We start from the raw sequence: 12,244 nt of genomic DNA on the forward strand, positions 1-12,244 counted from the left end.
TGGGATTAAAGGCGTGCGCCACCACGCCCGGCATGTTGACACATTTTAAGGAAGAAAATGAAATACATATTACGAAAGACTCGATGTTTCTCTTTGAAACCCATATTATAGAAATCACAGGGAGTTATTTGCAGTGCAAGGTCAGTTAGAATTCAATAATGATGAGAGTGAGCGAGAGACAGAGAGACAGAGAGACAGAGAGACAGAGAGACAGGCACAGAGAGACAGAGAGACAGAGAGACAGAGAGGCACAGAGAGGCAAAGATAAATAAGCATGAACTCCTCGTTGTCTATAGCTGCCTCAAGCTGATTCTGGTTTCAAACACAAATAGATGCCATTAGCTCTTCGTAGATCTTGAGCCTACTGGTCTGTGACTAGAATTTGACTGACTGATGTCAGGCCTGAGGACAAGCTTGAACCAGTGCATCTACTTCCTGACTACAGGTCTGAGAAATTCTCAGCCAATTCCCTATTTCCATTCATATGCATGTATATATCTTCCATTAACTCTGTTTCTCTGAAGACCCCTCTAATACCCTGCCTTACAGTAAAATGTTAATGTATATTGAATGACAAATTCAGAGGCTGAGAAGGTAGAAAGGGAATGAATGTCTAAGCTGCCGTGAGGGGGAAAAAAAAAGGTGTTCCAGAAAAATCGCTATAATAAAATTATGGGGAAGCAAGCAGTGCATCTGGACTCTTGCTGAGCTGAGATGCCACAGGGCGCATGGTCAGCAGTTAGGAGGCTCAGCAAGCATGGCTGCAAGTGTTCAGAGGTCAGTGTGATGAAAGGTCACAGCAATGACCACAGGTAGCTGGCCCCACAGGGGGCAAGAACAAGCACGCCATGATGTCCTTGCCCTAGCCCCCTCCATCATGTAACCTAACAGAAGTGTAGGCTAAGCTCCCCCTTTGACAGCAGGGAATTCATGGAGATCTAATGCATTGTCTGAGGCTGCAAAGCAGAATGGAACTAGAATTTGGATCTGAATCTAGATGCAAGATGCTGGGTGTGGCCTTAATTATTGTTTACCTGCACGTGGGACTATTGGCTGAGAGACCTCCCATCCCCATATTGACTGTTGAAATCTGGAACCAAATGGACACTTGAGATCAGACAATGGCAAGGAGACAGTCAACAAAATATCATCGAAGGCAAGAATTTGTTAAGGACATGGTAGGATAAAGGGCAATATTCCAGTCACTAATGTCCAAAGGCTGGCCTCAAAGAGTACATGAAAAGTTTATCATTAACAGTAGGCACATCGCAGATCCCAGGATGTCAACTTAATTTGCCAGGCAACTGGTACTCATTCTCCAATGTGTAGTCACGGCGAGGTACTCACTCAGAGCCCTGACATTCCTCACACTAATTTATGGAAGTTAAGCTTGTAATTGGAATTATGGTAATTAATTTGGTATTGTGTAAAACCAAAGTAAAAAGAGAGGCCTAGAAACATTCAGTAAGTAGTCTACATATATTTTACTGGTAAATAAAATACATTCATGGTTATATTTAAAATACATATTTGTGTGTTTGGATTAGAACTCTTTTTTTTTTTTTTTTTTGGTTTTTCTAGACAGGGTTTCTCTGTATAGCCTTGGCTGTCCTGGAACTCACTCTATAGACCAGGCTGGCCTCGAACTCAGAAATCCGTCTGTCTCTGCCTCCCAAGTGCTGGGATTAAAGGCGTGCGCCACTCACCATCTTGGAGGAAGACAGAAGCAGGCAGATCTTGGTAAATTCAAGACCAACCTGGTCTTGTAGACCAGCTAGGGAAGACGTAAAAGACACTGTCTCAAAAAAAAAAAAAAAAAAGGAAATGTTTATAAAACTCTTTACATTGTTTGGGAAGCCACCAGAAATCATGTCAGAAGCTATTCTGATACCTATGTGTCAACTCTCCTGTCCCACCCTCCTCCTGCCAGACACTTAAGTTAAAGGTCACCATTTCCTCCCAGGTGAATCAGTTGAGGGTTACAGGCATTGATAAATAAAGAAACCTGAAAAACAGGTTATTTCCATAATGTGTGTCAGAGTGGAGGTGGGCAGGCAGCCTCTCCATTCATCTACTCTGTTCCCGGATGTCATCGGGAGTATTAAGCCTTCTCTGCTTTCTTGTTCAGCCAGTTTCCACATGGGCTTGCCTGCCCACATTAGCCAACCGTCATTCTGTAAGCTTGCTGTGGTAGAGGCGATGGAAAGAAGGAAAGAAGCATGCCAGTTGAGTTTAAAACTTCCCTAAAAAGTTTCTGGAACTGCCCCTGCTAATGTCCTCTTAGGTCCACACTCCAGCAGGGTAACATGGCTACTTCCACTTGCAAGGGACCTTGGCTGAGCATACTGCTAGCTCCAATGCAACCAAGGCAGTAAGTAAGTGAACCAGGAGGAGCAACAAACGGTTACCCATAGACTTGGGCTAAGGTCATAAGAGGTCACACCAAGTGTCTGCATCATCCTAGATGCTGAAGAGTAGCTGAAAAACTAAACAGATGGTGATGACTCTGCACTTCTTTCTTTTCTTTTCTTTTCTTTTCTTTTCTTTTCTTTTTTTTTTTTCACTTAGTATTTAACTATAGGGGTTTGTGAGCATGCACACATGGAGGTCAGAAGATAGCTTGTAAGCCAATTCTCTCTTTCTACCATGTTGATCTCAGAGAACAAATTAAGGTTATCAGGACTAGCAGTGTGGACCTATGCTCATGGAACCATCTCACCAACCCAGGATTTCTTTTCTAATGATTACAAAGATCTGTTTTCATACATATAATGAATTCAATTTGGTAGTAAAATAACTTAGGAAAATTGGTTTTAAATTACTGATACAGAACTTTTTTAAAAAACCCTCATTTTTTAAAAAAAGTTTTATTTATTTTATTATATGAGTACACTGTGGCTGTCTTCAGACACACCAGAAGAGGGTATCGGATCCTATTTTTTTTTTTTTTTTTTTTGGTTTTTCGAGACAGGGTTTCTCTGTGTAGCCCTGGCTGTCCTGGCACTCACTTTGTAGACCAGGCTGGCCTCGAACTCAGAAATCCGCCTGCCTCTGCCTCCCGAGTGCTGGGACTAAAGGCATGCGCCACCACGCCCGGCCGGATCCTATTATAGATGGTTGTGAGCCACCATGGGAACCTCAGGAAGAAAAGTCAGTGCTCTTAACCGCTGAGCTATTTCTTCAGCCCCCCAAACCCTCATTTTATTGAACACTAGTATTTGGATAACAATAAAGGGAGGGGTATTGGAGCTAGGACTGTAACTTAGTTGATCTTGTGCTTGCTGAGCATACACAAAGCTCTGGTTTGGATCCCCTGAGCCATAGAACCATATGGAGCGTTACACACTTATAACCTATCACTCAGAAGGTCGTGTTAGTGGCTTTTTAATAAATTTTTGTTGCAGTTTTCCTCTTAATCAAGACAGCTACCAAATAATTGAGACAGATCTGTTATATTTATTTAACAAGCTTTAAGGGCACAACAACTGAGCAGTATTACTCTATGTTAATCCTTGGAACTAACCTGGCTACCTCCCAGTCAAAATCCCAGGGATACTTGCATTTTAGTACTGATCTGGCTCTAGGCTCTAAGTATTTTCTCATGGAGTCTCCTTTACTCTCTCTTCCTCACCAATCCCCACTCTCCCACCATCACCACCACTCCGAGGCTAGGAGGAAGTCCAGCCCTATTCTCTCCCTTGCTAGTCATTGGCTGGTCAGCTTTTATTGACAAATTGGAGACTAAATGGGGAGCAATGTTTAAGTAACATTGAGGCAGGAGATATTTAGAATAAGCATTACAATGCCATGTCCAGATTGCAATCAGATGGGGGAGGGGGCAGAGAAATCAGCATTTGAATAATGCAAGGATAATCTTTACACAGTGCACAAAATCATTATGCCTATATCAAGGTGGGAGGCTCAGGACTTGAAGATCATTTTCAGCTACACAGTGAGTTGGAGACCAACATGAGATATATGAGAGCCAATCTCCAAAAGAAAGAATGGGAGAAAGAATGCAGTCTCAAATTTTTATGATACAAATTGCCTATTTCTCTATGATTTGGGAAAATGTTTGTGTTTTTTGTTTTGGGGACAGGGTCTTATTATGCAGCTCTGATTTTCCCAGAACTCACTATGTAGACCAGGATGGCCTTGAATTTAGAGATTTGCCTGCCTTGGCCTTCCAAGTGCTAGGATTAAAGGAGTGCACCACCACTATTTAATAATATTTGTTGTTTTAATTATCACTGAATTGTGTATTTTATTCTAAGTAGAGTATATTCAGTTTGGTGACATTTATTTCTATTATTTGTATACTGTTAAATAAAGACCCTAAACTTCAAAGAATGTCCCTGTAGGGACCCTGGGTTTTTGTGAGTAAAAAGCAATTTGTGATGTGTCACTACTTAGTATGACAGTGTCAGAAATTTTATAAAAATATACTTGATGTTATAAAATATGTGAAGGAACAGATATTTTATAAGAAAATTAACCATTTTGAACTACTTTATAGAAATAAAACATTTTCTTTCATGGATCTAAAATTACCTATGGGGGCTGCCATGGTGGCTCTGCGTTAAGAGCTCTTCAGTTCCCAGCACCCATGATAGCCAGCTCCAGGGGACCTGGTGCCCTCTTCTGCCCTCCAGGGACATCCACACACATGTGCACCCAGAGACACACATTTATATATACATAAATAAAATCTTTGTATTGAAACAAATTTGTTTTCATACAATATATCCTGATCATGATCTTTTAAAAAGCATCTATGGTTAGGTATGTGACTCAGTGGAAGAATACCCTTCTAACACACCTAGAGATACCTGCTTGGTATCCAAAGATCAATAGGAAAACACATCTAGAGCTTAGCATCTGCCTCAAAGGAGTGATACAAACGTGAGTCAGCCTTATGATGAAACAAAAGGCCTAACATCTTTACCCTAGAATATAATCAGAAATTACTGTTAAAAGAATAGATAGTTAGTTCATATAAAGCCTTTATCCATGGTCTTTCAAGTAAACTCAGTATAAAAGGAGTGTGTGTGTGTGTGCGCTCGCGTGCATGCATGCAGCAAAAGAAGCTAAATATTGAAAAATATTCTACACAGAAATCATTATGCTTAATCTTTACTGCATCAGTAGCAACCCAATAAAGGGAAGCTCACAGAAAGGATGCACTCAGAAAAGCTGTGTTCCACACAAGGGCTGCAGAGCTGTGACTCATACTGTATGGTGAAACTGGCTGGCCTCTTAGCGTTTCCTGCAGCAGTTTGGGTCTTTGGTGCTGCCAGTAGATACATTGTAGTTTTAGTGTTCTGATCTATGCAATATGATTTTGATTAACATTTGCTTTCCCAAGACAATCCAGTCAATATAAATATGAAGGAATAATTGGTGATTTCAGTTTACAAAGTTCAATCCCACATTTTTCAATTTAAATATGGCTTATCATTTTTCTCTACAATAATGAAAAACACTTGAGTCATCAGCCAGTGGATATAATTGTGTATATTCAAATTGCATGAATGCAATTATATATATATATATTCAAACTTCAGCTTTAGAGACCTCAGTGCCCCTAGAAAGTCAGGAGATTTTTTTTTCTTTTTAACTGTTCTTGCTTAAATTCCCTTGGCCAACATTGACTCCATCATCTATTGTTAAACCTTTTAAAGATAACCTTTGACCTTCTTTAAATTATTTTATTTAAGCCAAGCATTGTGGTTCCCACCTGTAGTCCCTGCACTCAGGAGGCTGAGGCAGGAGGATACAGAATTAGAGGTCATGCTGGGCTAGAAAGCAGGACCCTGTCTCAAAAAGTCAAACACTGCTTCTAATTGCTTCACCACAACAGCTCAAGCCTCCTGCTGTCCCCTAAGTCAGCATGTGTGCTGTTCTAACCCAGAGGCCCATATCAGCATTGACCATTATTCCCTTTGCTTTTGAAGTCGAGCTTACTCACTCATGAGGAAGGATTTGAAGTAAAATTCATGTGTTAAGTTTTACCTACTTTTCTACAAATCTCTTAGCCATCCAGACAGTCCTTTCCCGACCTCTTTCCAACGCCCCCTCTCACAGTTGTATTCTATCCCTTGTTGCCTGTGTTTGACTTCCGTAATTTTTATGACACCAAGCATTATATTTTTCTCTATTCCCACTTTTATGTTGCCGTGATGAAATACTATAACCACAGCAGTTTATGGAAGAAATGGTTTATTTTGGCTAGTGGATCAAGGAGAATGGAGTCCATCTTGCCATGGAAGGTATGACAGAGAGCAGAGAAGACACGGAGGCAGGAGCAGGAGCTAACCACATTCCATCCACATACAGAAGAGTCAGAGAGACAGCATGCAAGGGAGAAGTGAGGTGAGATATAAACCCTCAGTGTCCACCCCCAGTGTCACAGGTCCTCCAGCCAAGCTCCAGTTCTAAAAAGTTCTATAACTTCCACAAACAGTGCTCAAATACATGTACAATGGTGTCATGTCTCATTCAAACCACAACTTTCCACTGCTTGTCTCCCACATTAAGCGCATGGCCATCTTCATGATGGAAAATTCATTTAGTCCAACTTCAGAGGTCCCCATAGTGCCTCTTCTTGTAAGCAGCCTGAGGTGATCGTGAAAATGAATGTATATTCTGTTGGCCCAGGAAATCCAACAAAATCATGTAAAGCAAGAGGTTCAAATCTTCATATTCACTTCAAGAACAGCCATGAAACTGCCCAGGCCATAAAAAGTATGCATATCCAAAAAGCCACCAAGTAACAGAGACATGTGTGCCATTCCAGAAGTAAAATGGTGGAGTTGGTAGGTATGACCAAACCAGAAAGTGGGACTGGTCACCCCCAAAAGGTGCTGAAATTTTGCTTCACGTGCTTAAAAACACTAATAGTAATAGTGAACTTAAGAGTTTAGCTGTAGATTGTCATCCAGATGACAAGGCACCTAAGATGTGCTGTCAAACTTACAAAGCCGGGTCAGCCCACACATGTGCACCCTGGGCAACACTGAGATGGTCGGTACAGAGGAATAAATTGTTCCAGAGCCAGAAGAGGAGATAGCACAGGAGAAAAAGACATCCCAAAAGAAATTGAAGAAACAAAAACTTATGTCATGAGAACAGCTTCAGTATAAAAATAAATGCAAATAAAAGTAATTTTAAAAATCCCCTATAGTCCCAACAGTATTCAAAAGTACAAAGTCACTTCTTAGACTTGAGGTGACCTTAACTATGTTCCCTATATATTTTTTTTAATTTAAAAAAACAGATTACATACTTCTAACATATAATGGCAAAGAATATAGTATATAATACGATTCCAAGCAGGAACAATGGGGCCTAGTGAGGAAAGGTGACCAAAGAAAATCCAGTAAGGCAAACCCCAAATTCTGTAGCTTCATAAACTGGTATCTGGGGCTTCTGCTTCAAGGGACTTAGGTGGCTCCATCCCCAGCTTCGATGCCTGCAACATATAGCTCTCTGGGTCTACTTCCACCTACTGTGTGCAGCTGTCTTTGGCATGTGTCTCACATCTCCGGCATCTCCAACATCTTGGGTTGTCTACTAAAACTTAGCTTTTCTTATCAGAGCTTCACACAATAACCTCGCAGGGCCTCCTCTCAGGCTCTCCCCTGCCACGAATTATCAGGCTCAAAGGCGCTCTGAAACCACAGAAGAAGAGTACACGGCCTCCTCTATCTTGTGTTCTTTTAATCTCCAAAACCAGTACCTCACTGACAGCACTGCCAAGCTGGCTGCCAGCTTGATTTGGCCCCTGGCCCCTTGGGCCACAGATGCACTCGCTTTTGTATGCTGCAGTTGATTTTCAGGAGCAAGAAACCCTTTAGGGTCTCTTTAATATTTGGAGGCTTGGCTAGGCGTGGTCTTGCAGTCTAGGAACCTTTTCTATTACTGCAGGGCAGAGCCAAAACTCCTCTTCAGTGCCACCAATCTCTCTTTTTCTATGTGTGATTTACCGCAGTCTTAATCTAGTGTTCTCTTCTCCAGCTGGACATTTCCCCCTTTTCCATCTGCCTCATGTGTTTGCCACTCATTTCACCATAGATCTAAGTAACAGCAATCAGTAATGACCATGCCTAAGATGCCCAAGACTCAGTGTTAGGTAGCCTAAAAATGTCCTCAACCAAAGTAAGTACTACGGCCCTCACAAAAAGTCTCAGGACATGGGTAGGATGCAGCTGTATTTCTTGCTAAAACATCACATGAGTGTTTTCTAGCCCCATTGCTAAAAGTTCTGTTTCCCTCTGAATCATCAAGTTAGGCCTCCAAGCTCTCCGCACTCCCTGCCAGGCCCCTCACCCCTTTGCTCTTTGTTGTTTTTTTTTATTTGTTGCTGTTTTTGTTTTTTTTTTTGTTTGTTTGTTTGGTTGGTTGGTTTTTTGTTTTTTTCAAGACAGGGTTTCTCTGTGTAGTCCTGGCTGTCCTAGAACTTGCTCTGTAGACCAGGCTGACCTTGAACTCAGAGATCTGCCTGCCTCTGCCTCCCAAGTGCTGGGATCAAAGGTATGCGCCACCACTGCCCAGCAAGAACCCTCATTTTGCAGTGTGTTTGTGTGTGTATGTGTGTGTGTGTTAATTTTGAGCTTTTCCTGAAGTTTTCTTCCTTCCTTCCTTTCTTTTGTTCTTTCCTTTTAAAGACAGTATCTCATTATATAGTCCATGCTGTCCTAGGACTCACTCTGTAGACCAGGGTGGCTCCCTCACAGTGCTTCACCTGCCTCTGCCTCCCAAGTGTTGGCATTACAGGTGTGCACACCCCCCTTGGCCACGCACTTCATTGCTTACTATTATGCATTGTCTCCTTTTAATGAGTTCAACCTTTTGCAGATAATGAAAATAGGTTAAACTGATCTCCATGTTTCCTCTAAGGCATTGTCCAAGACCCCTTTATGCTTTAAGGCATACCATTTTCATTTTCAGAAAGTATATGAAACCTTGGAAGGATAGGGGGTGTCCAAAGGAAAAAAAAGAATATGAAATCTTCTATACCCTCAGCTCCAGTGAGTTTTCTTCTTTGAAAAGATCAGGCTAAACAATTCCTCGGTAGGAAGCTCCCACAAACCTGGTTGCACATCTCTGCCATATTCCTTCATACCAAGAGCCTGAAAAGTGCTAGTAACACATTTCTCTCAGTCCTTCTTAACCCTTCCCCAACGTGTACCATGGTGGGAAAGAGTATAGAGCTGAAACAATAATGTAGAATGCATTGTGGGTAAAATTCTTTCTAAAGTATGTCTTACCTTATTTTCTCAGCTATAAAAATGGATCAAAACAATTTCAATTAGTTAAATCTTAAACAATGAAAACATTTTTGTGAGTGACTTCCACTGTCTGATTTGTAATGTGTACTTCAGACATTTTGCTGTGTGGTGAGATATGTGGTACTCAAAGGGAAATTCTTTTTTTAAAATCTCTGTGTCATTAGATTGTTCTAATAATAAAGACCTAAATCTGAAATCCTTGGGGACATGAAGGTATCTCTCTCATCCGCTGTTGTCCAAACTCTGGCAGGACACTATGGAAGAGACGAGTTGCAGGCCAGAGAGGACAGACAAAGCCTAATGCTGTTTCCTTGATGCTGATAATTCCTAAGATTTGTTGTAGGATCATCAAGATGTTTCAGACTGGCAGGCTATTTTAATAAGTGAGCAAAAATAGGAGTCCAAGTTCTAGATGTTTCTATTTCAGGATATGTCTCGTAATTGCCCCTTTTTCCTCCCTGAGTGACTGTAGCCCTTCCAGCACAGAGCTCCCTGCCTTGTTGCGGACCTCTTGAGGGAGCAGTCACTTAAAACAGAGCCATGGAAGTGTACATTTCAGCCTCATAAGGTGATTTCATTCTGTGATGACCTTAGCAACCCAGCGTCCCCAGCACAGTCCACTCAGAGGGTCTAGCTCGGCCTGGAAAACACGATGCACAGTCCACTCTTACTCCAGGTCTCCTTGGGGGAAGGACTGGAGATGGTTAAGGACAATGGGCATTTGTGTAATGTTCTCAAGCCTGAGAGCCAAAAGTAAACAGGAAGAAAACCATGACGTTCACGTTGTGACTTTGAGGATTGGCAAGGGCTGGCTTCAAGTTTACCTTCGCACTATTAAAAAGTGTGCCAGGCTCTTGGTAAACAGTAGAGTTTATCTTTTGTACAATGAGCATTAAACTATCCAAGATCATTTAGCCTCACACATAAGAAAGAAAAGAGGGTTGCAGGCTTACCTCAAAATAGCCACATTTCTGTGCCATACCTGTTCTAAGCCCTGCAGCTATACTGATGTGTTTGAAAGTTGAAATATTTGTAGAAGTTATGCATTTATTTAAAATGTACAAAACTTTGAGAAAACCAGGAGGGTGGGAGGATAGACTGACAGATGACATGCATATTTTCACATTTTTTTTTTTTTTTGCCTTCACTTTTCTCTTGTTGGGCCTCACCTGGAAACCTTTAGCTAGAAAACATTTCCCGAAATGTCGGAGAGCATTTTCTATTTCTCAGTGGTAGAGGGTGGGGAGGGCTGAGCTTCACATTCAGTGACAGTCCCCAGGGGACCTTCACAACAAAATCAGTGAAATTCTCCTTTTGAGCAACCACAGAAGCAGGGGAGTGTAGGGCACTGTCTGGCTGTGGAGCCAGACAGCTTGACTTGAAGTCCGTTTCTGGCTGTGTAAGCTGCATGTTATTTAATCGCCTGAAAGATGAGCATGGCAGTAGCACTTGAACATGGAATGTTGCTGTAAGTGTTAAAGCAAAATATAAAAAACAACAATGCTTGGCATATGTATGGTATGGCCACCCTGGTTGGCTTCTGCAACTGCAAATTCATGCAAGTTCTTTCTATGCTAACAAGCATAGGTAACAAAATGTACAAACCCATTTTTATTTTTTATTTTTTGAAAAGGCTTCTAAATTTAACAATCTTTAGACTAGAATCTGTTATGTGCTAGAAGAATCTCAAAGGCTGGAAATCATAGTGTGCATTGTCCTTGGTGTGTTCTGACAAAGGAAAGGACCAAGGGGCGGAATGAATACCCATGCTAGAAGAAAGTTTATGTCATCCAGAACAGGGGCAGAAGGAGGCTCGTCACTGGGTGAGAAGGCCAGAGAGAGGGGAGGAAGCAGAAGGGGCTGGACTAGAGCCACACATCTGATTGTAACTGATGAAATGCATCCATGGGAGTTCATTACTGATCTAGGATTAGGGGAAAAAATTAATCCAAATTAGTCAAGGTGGAGGACATTTGTGGGACGCTTTCCTAAGCCTGAGGTGTATGCATGGAAAACTGAGCAGTTTGCTGGAAACTGGAGCAGAAAAGACCTCTCACTCTGCAGCTGAATGGAGGCTTTAACATTAGTGGGGGGCTGGGGGACTTGCCTGTGTCACTCACTGTCACATGGAGCTCAAGTGTGTAAAGAAAAGCCCATGAAGTCCACTTTTACTCCCTTGAAGGATTTATAATCACAAAAGTGAACTGGACATTAATTCTAGTGTTTTATACATTAAAAAAAAAAAGAAAGAAAAATAACCCAAACAAACGTCAGTTACTGCGCCTGAGATGAATAGACTCGCTCATCATAGGTGAGTCACACATAATTCATAAGGACAGAGTGAGCAGCCGGAAGCAAAAGCACCAAGACAGTAGAAGGATACAAATAATCACTCTGCTCTCCCCAATCAAAGTCTGTCAGCTGCCAGGTGTGTTCTGTGACGATCTGTCCTACACAGGACTAGATCATATCACCCCCGGCTTTCCAAAACAACAGTACTGGGCAAGATTGGTTCATTTCTTTCAAAGACTGTCACAAAGTACAAAGATCCATATAATCAGTGGCAGCCCGTCTGCTTCCTCCATCACTGTGGCTTTCCTTCCTTCCTTCCTTCCTTCCTTCCTTCCTTCCTTCCTTCCTTCCTTCCTTCCTTCCTTTCTTCCCTTTTTTTTGGGGGGGGGTTGGGGTTTTTTGTTTTTGTTTTTTGAGACAGGGTTTCTCTGTATAGCCCTGGCTGTCCTGAAACTCACTCTGTAGACCAGGCTGGCCTCGAACTCAGAAATCCGCCTGCCTCTGCCTCCCGAGTGCTGGGAGTAAAGGTGTGCACCACCACTGCTTCCTTTTCTACTCTCTCACCTTCCTTGCTGCTGAGGGTTGATGTGCTCTGCTATCTTCCCATGCTCTTACGTGATTGGCACGACTGTGAGTGCTTCTCAGATCTCTGTCTCTGACAT

At 42.0% G+C, this 12,244-nt stretch overlaps 1 long non-coding RNA gene across 1 annotated transcript in view; it reads left to right on the top strand.

The window, feature by feature from the left end:
* LOC147001899 (uncharacterized) overlaps positions 1-12,244 on the top strand; it is a 52,831-nt gene that overhangs the window by 12,922 nt on the left and 27,665 nt on the right. The window contains exon 2 of the long non-coding RNA XR_015044666.1: positions 6,200-6,372. This is a non-coding gene — a long non-coding RNA (uncharacterized LOC147001899). The remainder of the gene's footprint in view (positions 1-6,199; positions 6,373-12,244) is intronic.

The sequence above is a fragment of the Mus caroli genome, unplaced genomic scaffold, assembly GCF_978045245.1.
Source record: "Mus caroli unplaced genomic scaffold, Mus_caroli_1 scaffold_12, whole genome shotgun sequence".
In the NCBI taxonomy this organism is placed as follows: Eukaryota; Metazoa; Chordata; class Mammalia; order Rodentia; family Muridae; genus Mus; species Mus caroli.